This window comes from Scyliorhinus canicula, chromosome 15 (genome assembly GCF_902713615.1).
Source record: "Scyliorhinus canicula chromosome 15, sScyCan1.1, whole genome shotgun sequence".
Taxonomy (NCBI): domain Eukaryota; kingdom Metazoa; phylum Chordata; class Chondrichthyes; order Carcharhiniformes; family Scyliorhinidae; genus Scyliorhinus; species Scyliorhinus canicula.
The window spans coordinates 33686710-33703848 of record NC_052160.1 but is presented as its reverse complement, the minus strand read 5'-3'; positions in this window follow the sequence as shown (position 1 = coordinate 33703848).

Here is a 17139-nt window from a genome sequence, read left to right as displayed (position 1 = left end):
GAAAGATAGATCAAGAGGGTGTGGGGGAGAGGTTTAATGTGGAACATGAATGTCAGCATGGGTCAGTTGGGCCAAAGGGCTTTTTCTGTATTGTAGACTCGATGTAACACATTTGAACCCAGCTGGATGACAGCAGATTTATTTCTTTTAGAAAGCGTGTTTTACCTTTTACAGGGCATGCCAGAGGGTTTTACAGACAATGAAATGTTATTAATGTCTATACACTGTTGTCACATAGAAAACAAGAGACAGCACACTGAACAAGGTCTGGGCATGACTAACACCACTTTAAAAGGCGCTGGAGCCAAAAGCCTGAATTACACCAGCATGAGTTTTGCTCAAAGATGTATGAGTCGATGATAGAGATTCCGGTATTCCTGCAGCATCCACAGAGGTGATCCCACACTCCCTGATAGACTGGCAGAATGACATGGTGAAACAGATCTGAGGCAGGTTGTCCATTGCCTCGAACAATTGTGAGTGTGCAGAAGGCAGTGTACTATTGATGCAACCATCAATTCACTCAAAGACACGAGTAGAAGCAAACCGAGGTTTTAATCAGCTTAGAACAGTGCCTGCCTGCGACTAGTACAATACTGTGGACTGCCTACAGGTCAACTGCTCTTTATACTTCCTTTCAAGGGAAGGAGCCATGGGCGGAGCCCGTACATGACCCAACATATCCCCCTGTAGGTGAAGCCACACAAATTGTAGGTGGAGCCCACAAGGTCAACAAAATAACATAGCTGTAACACAATGGCAGGACAATACACTGGCGAATTACTAGTACTATACATTCACCACAACTATTGAAGGTTAGGCCTCGGAAGCAGCATCTTAGTTTTGTCCAGCAGTCCTTGGCCCTGAGCTATCCCTCAATCAAACGATTCCCTGGACCTTCCTTCCCCCTAGCTTTGCGAAGGCCCCTTGAACTTCATATGTGTAAAAACTGAGTTTTGGATTCCTGTGCTGTTGCTCGAGTTGAATGGATCGAGTTCTGGTGCTTCTTCAGGAGCATTGTCATCTCCGCAATCGCGTTTTGAAAGGTTAAAGTCACGGTTGCACCTAAAATCGGTGTGGTACAGAAATGTGAGGCAGTAGAGGATTGACAGGGCTAAATGACACCAGGATGTCATGCTGCTCATTTGTGTGATTTCCATGAGGAAAGATTTACATAACAGACAAACAACTAACTGAGCGTGGGCGTCAGCTTTTCCATCGCTGATTCTCCTCGGCTTGTTCGTCCTGGTGAACACCCGGCCTCCCTCCTCTGGCTGAGCGTTTGCCTGCAGGCTGACCCCTTCCCATGTTCAGGTTGTTGTCAGCCATTTACTCTTCTGACGGATTGTGTCAATGTATGATGCAGATTCATGTGTCGATGATGAGGAGGGGAAGCAACAAAATGTGAGGTAATCATGTTCATCCACAGGAAACATGTGGTCAGCCTCTCAGGGAAACTTGAATGGGGTCTGATCATCCAAATGGTTTGAGCCTCAGACTGATGGTATTGGTCCACCCAGCCCCACTACTTACCCCCTGAAAACTACGCAAAGTGATCCGCCCTTTTAAGGCCATAAACACCATTGTCTATGTCCCCTTTTTCTATTTCCCGAGCAGAGTCGCTCATTTTTATATTCTATCAAATCCTTTTTTATCATTTTAAATATCTCAATTGGACAACATCGAAATTTAAGAGAATAAAAACAAAGTTTATATCGCCTGTTTTTATAATTCTGATATTGGTATGGTAGATCGGTGCTGCACCTCCTCCACGGCAAGTAAACTTTCTTGTTGTTCCATGTACAAACCTGAACACTTTGGTGTATTTTCCTTTGGAATAGAAGTATCTATACACTAGGAATTGCTTGATTTCTTAGATTACATAATGAAGCATACAAATGCACAAATGTGATGGCTGAATACCTCTGGTAACATTTCTTAATGAGGGGAAGGGTACCTTTTTCCAGCCTCTGGATTTTTGATGCTGACAAACCCTCTATCCTTTTCTGCTTTCTCTCTTTCTTTCACTGCTCTATTTCTCATTCTCTATGCTTTCGTCCCTCGTCACTGTCTCTATTTCTTTCTCAAGTTGGTGGGTGTCATGGGAAAAGAAGTCATGTCAAGACCACCAGCTGTACATTGGTGGGAAGCTTATGGTCTCAGTCAGATGAGGGTTGCACCCAAGGGTGAGGACCAGGTAGTCATTGGTAGCAGCTGGCCAGCATGGGATCCAACGGCCTACCACAATCGAACAAGGGATTCTGCAGTCTAACAACACAGAGCAATCTAAAGTAAAGAAGTGATCTAGAGAGGGGACTGGGTCCCTCCTTTTTCCTGACATGGAAGAGCCTGAGGTCCCACCCTCCCAGACCCAGTGCTGCGATCAGCCTGAGCTCCCACCCTCCCAGACCCAGTGCTGCGATCAGCCTGAGCTCCCACCCTCCCAGACCCAGTGCTGCGATCAGAGCTCCCACCCTCCCAGACCCAGTGCTGTGATCAGCCAGAGCTCCCACCCTCCCAGACCCAGTGCTGCGATCAGAGCTCCCACCCTCCCAGACCCAGTGCTGCGATCAGAGCTCCCACCCTCCCAGACCCAGTGCTGCGATCAGAGCTCCCACCCTCCCAGACCCAGTGCTGCGATCAGAGCTCCCACCTTCCCAGACCCAGTGCTGCGATCAGCCTGAGCTCCCACCCTCCCAGACCCAGTGCTGTGATCAGAGCTCCCACCCTCCCAGACCCAGTGCTGCGATCAGAGCTCCCACCCTCCCAGACCCAGTGCTGCAATCAGAGATCCCACCCTCCCAGACCCAGGGCTGTGATCAGAGATCCCACCCTCCCAGACCCAGTGCTGCGATCAGAGCTCCCACCAACCCAGACCCAGTGCTGCGATCAGCCTGAGCTCCCACCCTCCCAGACCCAGTGCTGCGATCAGCCTGAGCTCCCAGCCTGCCAGACCCAGTGCTGCGATCAGCCTGAGCTCCCAGCCTGCCAGACCCAGTGCTGCGATCAGAGCTCCCACCCTCCCAGACCCAGTGCTGCGATCAGAGCTCCCACCAACCCAGACCCAGTGCTGCGATCAGAGCTCCCACCCTCCCACACACAGTGCTGCGATCAGAGCTCCCACCCTCCCAGACCCAGTGCTGCGATCAGAGCTCCCACCCTCCCAGACCCAGTGCTGCGATCAGAGCTCCCACCCTCCCAGACCCAGTGCTGCGCTCAGCCTGAGCTCCCACCCTCTCAGACCCAGTGCTGCGATCAGAGCTCCCAGCCTACCAGACCCAGTGCTGCGATCAGAGCTCCCACCCTCCCAGACCCAGTGCTGCGCTCAGCCTGAGCTCCCACCCTCCCAGACCCAGTGCTGCGATCAGAGCTCCCACCCTCCCAGACCCAGTGCTGCGATCACAGCTCCCACCCTCCCAGACCCAGAGCTGCGATCAGCCTGAGCTCCCACCCTCCCTGACCCAGAGCTGCGATCAGCCTGAGCTCCCACCCTCCCAGACCCAGTGCTGCGATCAGAGCTCCCACCCTCCCAGACCCAGTGCTGCGATCAGAGTTCCCACCCTCCCAGACCCAGTGCTGCGATCAGCCTGAGCTCCCACCCTCCCAGACCCAGTGCTGCGATCAGCCTGAGCTCCCACCCTCCCAGACCCAGGGCTGTGATCAGCCAGAGCTCCCACCCTCCCAGACCCAGTGCTGCGATCAGAGCTCCCACCCTCCCAGACCCAGTGCTGCGATCAGCCAGAGCTCCCACCCTCCCAGACCCAATGCTGCGATCAGAGCTCCCACCCTCCCTGACCCAGTGCTGCGATCAGAGCTCCCACCCTACCAGACCCAGTGCTGCGATCAGCCTGAGCTCCCACCCTCCCAGACCCAGTGCTGCGATCAGAGCTCCCACCCTCCCAGACCCAGTGCTGCGATCAGACTGAGCTCCCAGCCTCCCAGACCCAGTGCTGCGATCAGAGCTCCCACCCTCCCAGACCCAGTGCTGCGATCAGAGCTCCCACCCTCCCAGACCCAGTGCTGCGATCAGAGCTCCCACCCTCCCAGACCCAGTGCTGCGATCAGAGCTCCCACTCTCCCAGACCCAGTGCTGTGATCAGCGTGAGCTCCCACCCTCCCAGACCCAGTGCTGCGATCAGAGCTCCCACCCTCCCAGACCCAGTGCTGCGATCAGAGCTCCCACCCTCCCAGACCCAGTGCTGCGATCAGCCTGAGCTCCCACCCTCCCAGACCCAGTGCTGCGATCAGAGCTCCCACCCTCCCAGACCCAGTGCTGCGATCAGAGCTCCCACCCTCCCAGACCCAGTGCTGCGATCAGAGCTCCCACCCTCCCAAACCCAGTGCTGCGATCAGAGCTCCCACCCTCCCACACCCAGTGCTGCGATCAGAGCTCCCACCCTCCCAGACCCAGTGCTGCGATCAGAGCTCCCACCCTCCCAGACCCAGTGCTGCGATCAGCCTGACCTCCCACCCTCCCAGACCCAGTGCTGCGATCAGCCAGAGCATCCACCCTCCCAGACCCAGTGCTGCGATCAGAGCTCCCACCCTCCCAGACCAAGTGCTGCGATCAGAGCTCCCACCCTCCCAGACTCAGTGCTGCGATCAGCCTGAGCTCCAACCCTCCCAGACACAGCCCGTAACAGCCTCCCCGAACAGGCGCCGGAATGTGGAGACTAGGGGCTTTTCCCAGTAACTTCATTTGAAGCCTACTCGTGTCAATAAGCGATTTTCATTTTCATTTTTCATTTCACAGTGCTGCGATCAGCCTGAGCTCCCAACCGCCAAACCCAGTGCTGCGATCAGCCTGAGCTCCCCACCCTCCCAGACCCAGTGCTGCGATCAGCCTGAGCTCCCACCCTCCCAGACCCAGAGCTGCGATCAGCCTGAGCTCCCACCCTCCCAGACCCAGTGCTGCGATCAGAGCTCCCACCCTCCCAGACCCAGTGCTGCGATCAGCCTGAGCTCCCACCCTCCCAGACCCAGTGCTGCGATCAGCCTGAGCTCCCACCCTCCCAGACCCAGTGCTGCGATCAGCCAGAACTCCCACCCTCCCAGACCCAGTGCTGCGATCGGACCTCCCACCCTCCCAGACCCAGTGCTGCGATCAGCCTGAGCTCCCACCCTCCCAGACCCAGTGCTGCGATCAGAGCCCCCACCCTCCCAGACCCAGTGCTGCGATCAGAGCTCCCACCCTCCCAGACCCAGTGCTGCGATCAGAGCTCCCACCCTCCCAGACCCAGAGCTGCGATCAGCCTGAGCTCCCACCCTCCCTGACCCAGAGCTGCGATCAGCCTGAGCTCCCACCCTCCCAGACCCAGTGCTGCGATCAGAGCTCCCACCCTCCCAGACCCAGTGCTGCGATCAGAGCTCCCACCCTCCCAGACCCAGTGCTGCGATCAGAGCTCCCACCCTCCCAGACCCAGTGCTGCGATCAGCCTGAGCTCCCACCCTCCCAGACCCAGGGCTGTGATCAGCCAGAGCTTCCACCCTCCCAGACCCAGTGCTGCGATCAGAGCTCCCACCCTCCCAGACCCAGTGCTGTGATCAGCCTGAGCTCCCACCCTCCCAGACCCAGTGCTGCGATCAGAGCTCCCACCCTCCCAGACCCAGGGCTGTGATCAGCCTGAGCTCCCACCCTCCCAGACCCAATGCTGCGATCAGAGCTCCCACCCTCCCAGACCCAGTGCTGCGATCAGAGTTCCCACCCTCCCAGACCCAGTGCTGCGATCAGCCAGAGTTCCCACCCTCCCAGACCCAGTGCTGCGATCAGAACTCCCACCCTCCCAGACGCAGTGCTGCGATCAGAGCTCCCACCCTCCCAGACCCAGTGCTGCGATCAGACTGAGTTCCCAGCCTCCCAGACCCAGTGCTGCGATCAGAGCTCCCACCCTCCCAGACCCAGTGCTGCGATCAGAGCTCCCACCCTCCCAGACCCAGTGCTGAGATCAGAGCTCCCACTCTCCCAGACCCAGTGCTGTGATCAGCGTGAGCTCCCACCCTCCCAGACCCAGTGCTGCGATCAGACCTCCCACCCTCCCAGACCCAGTGCTGCGATCAGAGCTCCCACCCTCCAAGACCCAGTGCTGCGATCAGAGCTCCCACCCTCCCAGACCCAGTGCTGCGATCAGAGCTCCCACCCTCCCACACCCAGTGCTGCGATCAGAGCTCCCACCCTCCCAGACCCAGTGCTGCGATCAGAGCTCCCACCCTCCCAGACCCAGTGCTGCGATCAGCCTGACCTCCCACCCTCCCAGACCCAGTGCTGCGATCAGCCAGAGCTCCCACCCTCCCAGACCCAGTGCTGCTATCAGCCAGAGCTCCCACCCTTCCAGACCCAGTGCTGCGATCAGAGCTCCCACCCTCCCAGACCCAGTGCTGCGATCAGAGCTCCCACCCTCCCAGACTCAGTGCTGCGATCAGCCTGAGCTCCAACCTCCCAGACACACAGCCCTAACAGCCTCCCAGAACAGCGCCGGAATGTGGAGACTAGGGGCTTTTCCCGTACTTCATTGAAGCCTACTCGTGTCAATAAGCGATTTTCATTTTCATTTTTCATTTCACAGTGCTGCGATCAGCCTGAGCTCCCAACCGCCCAGACCCAGTGCTGCGATCAGCCTGAGCTCCCCACCCTCCCAGACCCAGTGCTGCGATCAGCCTGAGCTCCCACCCTCCCAGACCCAGAGCTGCGATCAGCCTGAGCTCCCACCCTCCCAGACCCATGCTGCGATCAGAGCTCCCACCTCCCAGACCCAGTGCTGCGATCAGCCGAGCTCCCCCACCCAGACCCAGTGCTGCGATCAGCCTGAGCTCCCACCCTCCCAGACCCAGTGCTGCGATCAGCCAGTGCTCCCACCCTCCCAGACCCAGTGCTGCGATCAGAGCTCCCACCCTCCCAAACCCAGTGCTGTGATCAGCCTGAGCTCCCACCCTCCCAGACCCAGTGCTGCGATCAGAGCTCCCACCCTCCCACACCCAGTGCTGCGATCAGAGGTCCCACCCTCCCAGTCCCAGTGCTGCGATCAGCCTGAGCTCTACACCCTCCCAGACCCAGTGCTGTGATCAGCCTGAGCTCCCACCCTCCCAGACCCAGTGCTGCGATCAGAGCTCCCACCCTCCCAGACCCAGTGCTGCGATCAGCCTGAGCTCCCACCCTCCCAGACCCAGTGCTGCGATCAGAGCTCCCACCCTCCCAGACCCAGTGCTGTGATCAGCCAGAGCTCCCACCCCCCAGACCCAGTGCTGCGATCAGAGCTCCCACCCTCCCAGACCCAGTGCTGCGATCAGCCTGAGCTCCCACCCTCCCAGACCCAGTGCTGCGATCAGAGCTCCCACCCTCCCAGACCCAGTGCTGCGATCAGCCGGAGCTCCCACCCTCCCAGACCCAGTGCTGCGATCAGCCTGAGCTCCCACCCTCCCAGACCCAGTGCTGCGATCAGAGCTCCCACCCTCCCAGACCCAGTGCTGCGATCAGCCTGAGCTCCCACCCTCCCAGACCCAGTGCTGCGATCAGAGCTCCCACCCTCCCAGACCCAGTGCTGCGATCAGAGCTCCCACCCTCCCAGACCCAGTGCTGCGATCAGAGCTCCCACCCTCCCAGACCCAGTGCTGCGATCAGCCTGAGCTCCCACCCTCCCAGACCCAGTGCTGCGATCAGAGCTCCCACCCTCCCAGACCCAGTGCTGCGATCAGCCTGAGCTCCCACCCTCCCAGACCCAGTGCTGCGATCAGAGCTCCCACCCTCCCAGACCCAGTGCTGCGATCAGCCTGAGCTCCCACCCTCCCCAACCCAGTGCTGCGATCAGAGCTCCCACCCTCCCAGACCCAGTGCTGCGATCAGCCTGAGCTCCCACCCTCCCAGACCCAGTGCTGCGATCAGAGCTCCCACCCTCCCAGACCCAGTGCTGCGATCAGCCTGAGCTCCCACCCTCCCAGACCCAGTGCTGCGATCAGCCTGAGCTCCCACCCTCCCAGACCCAGTGCTGCGATCAGAGTTCCCACCCTCCCAGACCCAGTGCTGCAATCAGAGCTCCCACCCTCCCAGACCCAGTGCTGCGATCAGCCTGAGCTCCCACCCTCCCAGACCCAGTGCTGCGATCAGAGTTCCCACCCTCCCAGACCCAGTGCTGCAATCAGAGCTCCCACCCTCCCAGACCCAGTGCTGCGATCAGAGCTCCCACCCTCCCAGACCCAGTGCTGCGATCAGCCTGAGCTCCCACCCTCCCAGACCCAGTGCTGCGATCAGCCTGAGCTCCCACCCTCCCAGACCCAGTGCTGCGATCAGAGCTCCCACCCTCCCAGACCCAGTGCTGCGATCAGCCTGAGCTCCCACCCTCCCAGACCCAGTGCTGCGATCAGAGCTCCCACCCTCCCAGACCCAGTGCTGCGATCAGCCTGAGCTCCCACCCTCCCAGACCCAGTGCTGCGATCAGCCTGACCTCCCACCCTCCCAGACCCAGTGCTGCGATCAGCCTGAGCTCCCACCCTCCCAGACCCAGTGCTGCGATCAGAGCTCCCACCCTCCCAGACCCAGTGCTGCGATCAGCCTGAGCTTCCCACCCTCCCAGACCCAGTGCTGCGATCAGAGCTCCCACCCTCCCAGACCCAGTGCTGCGATCAGAGCTCCCACCCTCCCAGACCCAGTGCTGCGATCAGAGTTCCCACCCTCCCCGACCCAGTGCTGCGATCAGCCAGAGCTACAACCCTCCCAGACCCAGTGCTGCGATCAGCCAGAGCTCCCACCCACCCAGTCCCAGTGCTGCGATCAGAGCTCCCACCCACCCAGACCCAGTGCTGCGATCAGAGCTCCCACCCTCCCAGACCCAGTGCTGCGATCAGCCTGAGCTCCCACCCTCCCAGACCCAGTGCTGCGATCAGAGCTCCCACCCTCCCAGACCCAGTGCTGTGATCAGAGTTCCCACCCTCCCAGACCCAGTGCTGCGATCAGCCTGAGCTCCCACCCTCCCAGACCCAGTGCTGTGATCAGCCAGAGCTCCCACCCTCCCAGACCCAGGGCTGTGATCAGAGTTCCCACCCTCCCAGACCCAGGGCTATGATCAGAGCTCCCACCCTCCCAGACCCAGTGCTGCGATCAGAGCTCCCACCCTCCCAGACCCAGTGCTGCGATCAGAGCTCCCACCCTCCCAGACCCAGTGCTGCGATCAGAGTTCCCACCCTCCCCGACCCAGTGCTGCGATCAGCCAGAGCTACAACCCTCCCAGACCCAGTGCTGCGATCAGCCAGAGCTCCCACCCACCCAGTCCCAGTGCTGCGATCAGAGCTCCCACCCACCCAGACCCAGTTCTGCGATCAGAGCTCCCACCCACCCAGACCCAGTGCTGCGATCAGAGCTCCCACCCTCCCAGACCCAGTGCTGCGATCAGCCTGAGCTCCCACCCTCCCAGACCCAGTGCTGCGATCAGAGCTCCCACCCTCCCAGACCCAGTGCTGTGATCAGAGTTCCCACCCTCCCAGACCCAGTGCTGCGATCAGCCTGAGCTCCCACCCTCCCAGACCCAGTGCTGTGATCAGAGCTCCCACCCTCCCAGACCCAGTGCTGCGATCAGCCTGAGCTCCCACCCTCCCAGACCCAGTGCTGCGATCAGCCAGAGCTCCCACCCTCCCAGACCCAGGGCTGTGATCAGAGTTCCCACCCTCCCAGACCCAGTGCTGCGATCAGCCTGAGCTCCCACCCTCCCAGACCCAGTGCTGCGATCAGCCTGAGCTCCCACCCTCCCAGACCCAGTGCTGCAATTAGCCTGAGCTCCCACCCTCCCAGACCCAGTGCTGCGATCAGCCTGAGCTCCCTGCTCCTGCTCGAGGCGATGCCCTTGTCAAGCAGGTACTGACGCAGCTCGTCGCTCATAAAGGACGAACACCTGTCGCTGTGTACGTAGCTGGGGAAACCAAACACGGTGAAGATACTGTGTAGGGCTCTGATGACTGTGTGGGAGGTCATATCGAGGCACGGGATAGCAAAGGGGCAGCGGGAGAACTCGTCGATGACGTTTAGGAAGTACACAATACGATTGGTCGAGGGGAGTGGCCCTTTGAAATCGATGCTCAGGCGTTCAAAGGGCCGGGAGGCCTTAACCAGATGGGCCCTGTCTGGCCTATAGAAGTGCGGTTTGCACTCCGCACAGATCGGGCAATCCCTGGTGATGGCTTTAACCTCATCGGTGGAGAAAGGCAGATTTCGGGCTTTGACGTAGTGGGCGAGCCGGGTGACCCCCGGGTGGCAGAGATCATTGTGGAAGCTTTCAGGCGGTCGTCCTGTGCGCTGGCGCACGTGCCGCGGGACAGGGCATCTGGGGGCTCGTTGAGCTTCGCCGGTCGATACATAATATCATAATTGTAGGTGGAGAGTTCGATCCTCCGCCGCAGGATTCTATCATTTTTAATTTTGCCCCTTTGTGAGTTGTCGAACATGAAGGCAACCGATCTTTGTTCGGTGATGAGGGTGAACCTCCTACCTGCGATGTAGTGCGTCCAGTGTTGTATAGCTTCCACGATGGCTTGTGCTTCTTTTTTGACCGAGGAGTGTCGATGTTCCGAAGCGGAGAGGGTTCGGGAGAAAAAGGCGACTGGGCTCCCTGCCTGATTTAGAGTGGCTGCGAGAGCGACCGCTGAGGCGTCGCTTTCCACCTGGAAGGCGATGGATTGATCCACCGCCCGCATGGCCGCTTTGACGATGTCCTCCTTGATTCAGTTGAAGGCCTGGCGGGCCTCAGCTAACAGAGGAAAGAGTGTGGCCTTAAATAGTGGGCGGGCTTTCTCCGCATACTGAGGGACCCACTGGGCGTAATACAAGAAGAATCCCAAGCACCACTTGAGGACCCTGGGACAATGAGGGAGAGGGAGTTGTAAGAGTCCGGGTCGGGGCCCAGGACTCCGTTTTCCACGACATAGCCAAGGATGGCTAGCCTGGTCGTGCGGAAAACGCATTTCTCCGTGTTATACGTGAGGTTAAGTTTCTGGGCCATTTGGAGAAATCGGTGGAGGTTGGCGTCATGGTCCTGCTAGTCATGGCCGCAGATGGTGACGTTATCCAAGGACGGAAACGTGGCCCGCAGCCCATACTGGTCCACTATTCAGTCCATTGCTCGTTGGAACACCGAGACCGCATTCGTGACGCCAAAGGGAACCCGGAGGAAATGGAAGAGGCGGCCGTCTGCCTCGAACGCCGTGTAGTGGCGGTCCTCCGGGCGGATTGGGAGCTGGTGATATGCAGACTTCAGATGCACCGTGGAGAAGATGCGGTACTGGGCGATCTGATTCACCATGTCTACAATCCTGGGGATGGGGTACATATCGAGGAGCGTGAACCGGTTAATGGTTTGGCTATGGTCCACTACCATTCGGAATTTTTCCCCGGTCTTGACGACCACCACCTGACCTCTCCAGGGGCTGTTACTGGCCTCTATGACCCCCTCACGTAGGAGCCTCTGGACCTCGGTTCTGATAAACACCCTGTCCTGCAGGCTATACCCCATGCTGCGAGTGGCTATGGGTTTGCAGTCCGGAGTGAGGTTAGCAAAGGGTGGAGGGGGGTCGATTTGTAGCGTCGCTAGACTGCAGATAGTGAGTGGAGGTAGGGGTCTGCCGAAGCTGAGTGTGAGGCATTTGAGATTACAATGGAAGTCGAGTCCCAGTAAGAGTGGGGCGCAGAGTTCAGGGAGTACGTACAGCTGGAAATTCAAGTAGCTGGCGCCCTGAATCGTTAGGGTCGCAATGGTGCGGCCTTGGATGTGAACAGAGTATGAGCCCGAGGCGAGGGAGATAGTTTGCCGCACATTGAAGATAGAGAGCGAACAGCGTCTTACCAGTTCAGGGTGTACGAAACTCTCGGTGCTCCCGGAGTCGAAGAGGCACGGTGTCCTGTACCCGTTGATTTTAACGGTCATCATAGAGTTCCGGAGGTGTTTCGGACGCGACTGGTCCAATGTGACCGCGCTGAGTTGCGGGTAGTCGGCGGCTCGATCAGCTGTGCTGGAGTGGCCCCGTGATGACTGTCCGCGGAGGTCGTAGTCGTCGAGATGAAGTTCAGAGACTGGAGAGGATTGAGCCCAAGATGGCCGCCCCTGTGGATCACATGTGGTGGGCGGCGAGGAAGATGGCGTCCAAGATTGCGGCCCCCTTGAGTCGCACATGGCCGGCCGCGTGGAGGAGGGTTGCCAAGATGGCGGCCCCCATGAGTCGCAAATGTTGGGTGGTGGCGGAGTCGGCATACATGTTGCAACATTACAGGGCCTGCGGGCCTGTGAGTTTGGGAAGCGAGTGCTCTCGGCTGCGGGGCAGTTTGGAATTTTCTTCGCTAGGCATACCCGGGCATAGTGTCCTTTGCGACAGCAGCTGCTGCAGGCCACGTTGCGGGCCGGGCAGTGCTGCCGTGGGTGTTGGGGCTGCCCACAAAAATGGCACGCTGGTGCTGCATAGTGGGTGTGTGGCCGCGCAGCGCAGGCCTGGGGCAATCGCTGGTCGGGGGCCCATGATGGGACGCTTGGTCCGCGGGGAACGAGGTGAGGCTGCGGAACGAGACGTCCATGGTTGTAGCTAACTCTACAGTGTCCTCCAAGTTCTGGGCACCTTTCTCAAGCAACTGTTGGCGCACATAGTTGGACCTGAGCCCTGCCACGTATACATCACGGACAGCGAGTTCCATATGTTGGGCGGCTGTCACAGCCTGAAAATTGCAGTTCCGAGCTAGGGCTTTTAAATCGCGCAAAAAGTCTTCCAGCGACTCTGTGGGGCGCTGGCGGCGGGTCGTAAAAATGTGGCGCGCGTAGTCCTCGTTGATGGGCCGCACTTACATGGGTCGAGCATGGCCAGGGCCTCCGTATATGAGGTAGTACAGTTAAGTTGCGTAGAGATACGATGGCTCACCCTTGCGTGCAGTAGGCTGAGTTTCTGCTCCTACGTAATTTCTGAAGTGCTTGATTCAGCCAGGTAGGCCTTGAAACATCTGAGCCAGTGTAGAAAGATTTATTTCACCTCTGCCGCCTGCAGGTCGAGTTCTAATCGGTCAGGTTTGAGGGCTGATTCCATAGTAGTTTTCTTCAAGTTTTCTAATACTATTAAATTGATGAGACCATCAATTCACAAGACACGTGGTTGGAAGTAAACAGTGGTTTTAATAGTCTTACAACTAAGCCAGCCTGCGACCAGAGGAACTGAGAGCAGGCTTACGACTGCAATGCTTTATACTTTCGGTTAGTGGGAGGAGCCATGGGCAGAGCCATGGACGGATCCAAGGGTGGAGCCCAGTACAAACTCCTCATTTCCTCCTATGGGCAGAGCCACGCAACGGCTCGTATACAGAGCTCACAAGGACACAATACATGTAAGGAAATACAGTGTGAATTACGAGGTATATAATTCACCACAATAGCGATGTTCAAAATCATTGTGGTATTATCACAACTGTCAGTACTGCAAGGGTTAATGAGGTGTTGAGATTAGCCACTAGAGGGAGGTACAGTTCCAACTTTATAAGACAGTGATGCTAAACCTTGTGGGAGAGTATGTGCAGGAGTTAGCTCGTGAGAGTTAGTACAGATAGTGTGAGTATAGATCATAGTTTAAACCAGTAGTGAGATTAGATATAGATGATTGTAGTTTGGATGTTATCAATCAACTGTGTATTCTTGAGGAGTATGGGTCGGGCAGTGTGGTAGCATAGTGGTTAGCACAATTGCTTCACAGTTCCAGGGTCCCAGGTTCGATTCCCGGCTTGGGTCACTGTCTGTGTGGAGTCTACACATTCTCCCCATGTGTGCGTGGGTTTCCTCCAGGTGCTCCAGTTTCCTCCCACAGTCCAAAGATGTACAGGTTAGGTGGATTGGCCATGTTAAATTGCCCTTAGTGTCCAAAATTGCCCTTAGTGTTAGGTGGGGTTACTGGGTTATGGAGATAGAGTGGGGGTGGAGGTGTGGGCATGGGCAGGGTGCTCTTTCCAAGAGCCGGTGCAGATTCGATGGGCCGAATGGTCTCTTTCTGCACTGTAAATTCTATGAAATCTATGAATCCACGTTAGTAGTGTTAATAAATTTATAGCTTTGTTTAAGTTCAAGCTTATCACAGTCAACCACACGCAAGTGCGTAAGGGATGTCACAGATGCATCATTCATGAGGACCCACATGTACATCAACCGAGACCAGGTGAATAAAGACGGCGGGGCCATGGGCTTCGTCCACAGCATAAGCATGCCCAAGCACACTAGGGAAGAGTGGCAGACATGAGACACATGAGCTTTGATGTTTTGGGGGGTGGGGCCAAGGTGTTATCTGCCATGAATGTGGGGTTTGGGGAGGGGGCTCGTGTCAGCAGCAGCACATCTTTACTGCGTCGTCATTGTGGGAGGTGGGAGCGACAAAGCGCTGCAATTCCCACACTCCACAGGGATGAAACACCGAGTGTGCGCTGGGGCTTTGTGGAACATGGCACCATGAAATGACATTTAGGAGGACCTGCATGGGTGAACAAAGTGATTCTTAATACATGTGTGAGATTACAATAGTGACTTCTCTATTTGTGCCTCAGTTCATGTGTGCCCACTTGTTGCCTATAGTTTATTACTCTACCCCACCCACCCACTCCGACTACATTGAGGTGTATTCCCAGGATCCACAGCTGACGTTGAGGCAGGCTGCGGCCTTCCACGCCCTATTGCCTGGGATGACCTTGGCAGATGTCCCCTGGGATGCGAGGATTGCCCTGACAGGTCGACTGATGGACATGCAGGGGAAGCAAGATGGCGTTTGTGTTTCACCAGGATGAACGATGGGACATTACTTCACATAAGGCTTGCACCATGGCTGCACGTCTTGAAGGTTCTCACTTTTGTCTGCTGCCCCCACTTCACCCGCTGCACAGGTGTGGTCTTGCTCCTTGTCTGTCTCCTCGAGGACTCTCTCCTCAAAGGGCATGAGGCATTTTGGCATGATTCTGGCAGGCTGTGCCCGCTCACGCTGTTGGCCTCGACGAATGTGGAGAGCATAGGTGGGAGTCCTGTGGGTCAGAAGGTGATGAAGTCTGGCATGTGTGGGTCGTGTGTGGGACCAGGGGTTTGAGGAGCAGATCATCCACTAGGGGGAATATGGGGAGTGGGGCAGGATGGGGGACAGGTGGAAGGTGCCATGGGAAGTGTTGGGAATCAGTGAGGTGGCTGGGTGAGAGATCACCGTGGAGCTGTGGAGTGTGTGAAGGGTGCAGCGGGAGACATCAGGAGACAGACTTACCCTGGCTCTGTGAAGGTGACTCATCTTCTATCAGTACTGTTGGCCTGTCCTCTTATGGAGCCAGCTGGCACTCACTATCACGACCACTGTCTCCCAGGTGGGAGTGGTGACCTTGGTTGATGAACGTGTGTGGGAGAATGGCTCTGCTCCTCACCATCATGGAGTTTGGTGAGTACTCACTTTGTGAATGGTGGTGCTGTCCTCCTGGTAGCCATACGCCCCGACTGGACTTGGACTGTTGCTCGTTCTGGGTGAGTGTGCTTAACACTCGATTTGGCTCTGTTTCGTTACTTAGCTTTGGAGTCGCCAGGTATCGTTAAGATACCGCCACAAGTTTCAAGGTCAAGTTCAAAGCAATAAAACCGTACACCAATTAGTAAGTTCAAACAAATGAGTTTATTATAATACAATTATAAACTACTCATGCACACGCTAAGATGACTAAACTATTCCTACCACTAAATAGACCAATACTTATCTGAATAAGGAACTGTCGGATCAGGGGGACAATGGCCTCTTGCTCTGCACTGGGTCCGCAGACTTCAGGTTGGTTCGGGTTAAAAGGGGTCAGGAGTGTCTATCTCTGATAGCGATCGTTGTGAGACACTTACTTGCTGGCGGCTGCTGTCCGAACCTCTCCTCTCGGTCAAGGTCTTCTTCGGTAAAGGCTGATCGAGAGGGCTGGTCAAGAGAGGAGGGCTGGTCAAGAAGAATGAACTGAGTTTGGGACCTGTCTTTTATAGGTCCCAGGGCTTCGCGCCCTTTTGGGCGGACCCTCTATCTGCTGGGGATCGATTGGGTCTCCTCCCAATCGATTTGTTTGAATCCCCCCAATACTGAGGCTGTCCCTGGGCTACTGGGCGGGCCTTCAGGTGCTTTGTCTTCGAACCCCGCTGGTGCCGGGGTGTCTGGCTTCCCATACAATGTTGCAATCACTTCCCTATTTGTGTCCTTTGTCCCTGGGATCGTTCCATTACTATGCTAACTGTCCCGGAGATTGCTTCATTAGTATGCGGAATGTTCGTTTCGGTGCTGTCTGCTCTCTTAGCAGACAGAATACACAGTGGCTTGTTGCAGCCTGCTTGTGCTGCAAACATTGTCCATTTTACCCTGCAAGCTTTGCGTTCCTCCATTTTGTATTGAGGGAATGGCCAACTTCGGTGGCTACACTCCCTCCTTGTGATCCTAACGCGAAAGCGTGAAGGATCACCCAAGTACGGTGTCTCTGTTTCCTGATCTCAGCGAGTTCCATGGCCTCTGCACTTTCCTCAATTATGCCAAAAAACTTTATCTAACAATTTCTGATTGGCGCTATGTCAAAGGGGACATGCATTATCAATTGAAATCGGGAACCTCTACCTGTCCTCAATAAACTACTCTCATCTCATATTTAAACATTCTACAACATTCTAAATCCTTAATCATTCACACAGCAGCATCATTACATTTCATTCTCTCTGACTCGGCAGTCAAACTCAGAGGTACATCATTAATAGAAAGAATCTCTTTATTTTACATCGAGTGTAAAAATAAATACATTTCCAGGGGTTCGGGGGACTGGTGGAATCCAAAAATAGGGGATCTCACTCTATACACTGTTGAGGCACGAGAGCGGTAGGCTCTCCTTCTCCATTTCCTCATCCTGAGGGTTTGGACTATAATACAGATGATCACTATTGCTAAAAGTGATTCTATAACGTACGACAAGGAGTACCATGTCAGAAATCTGGTACACCAGGTCGGGGTACTGTTACCATTGACTGGGCTGGGGGTGGTCTGGGTTTGGGAGAAGTTAGCAAACGTTGTACTGTGGGAAAGGGGGTTCGCGTCCACGCGCAACCACGCAGACACCACAAAAGCTAAAAATATAGCAATTGTAGTGCTTTTCATCTTCTCTCTCTCTTC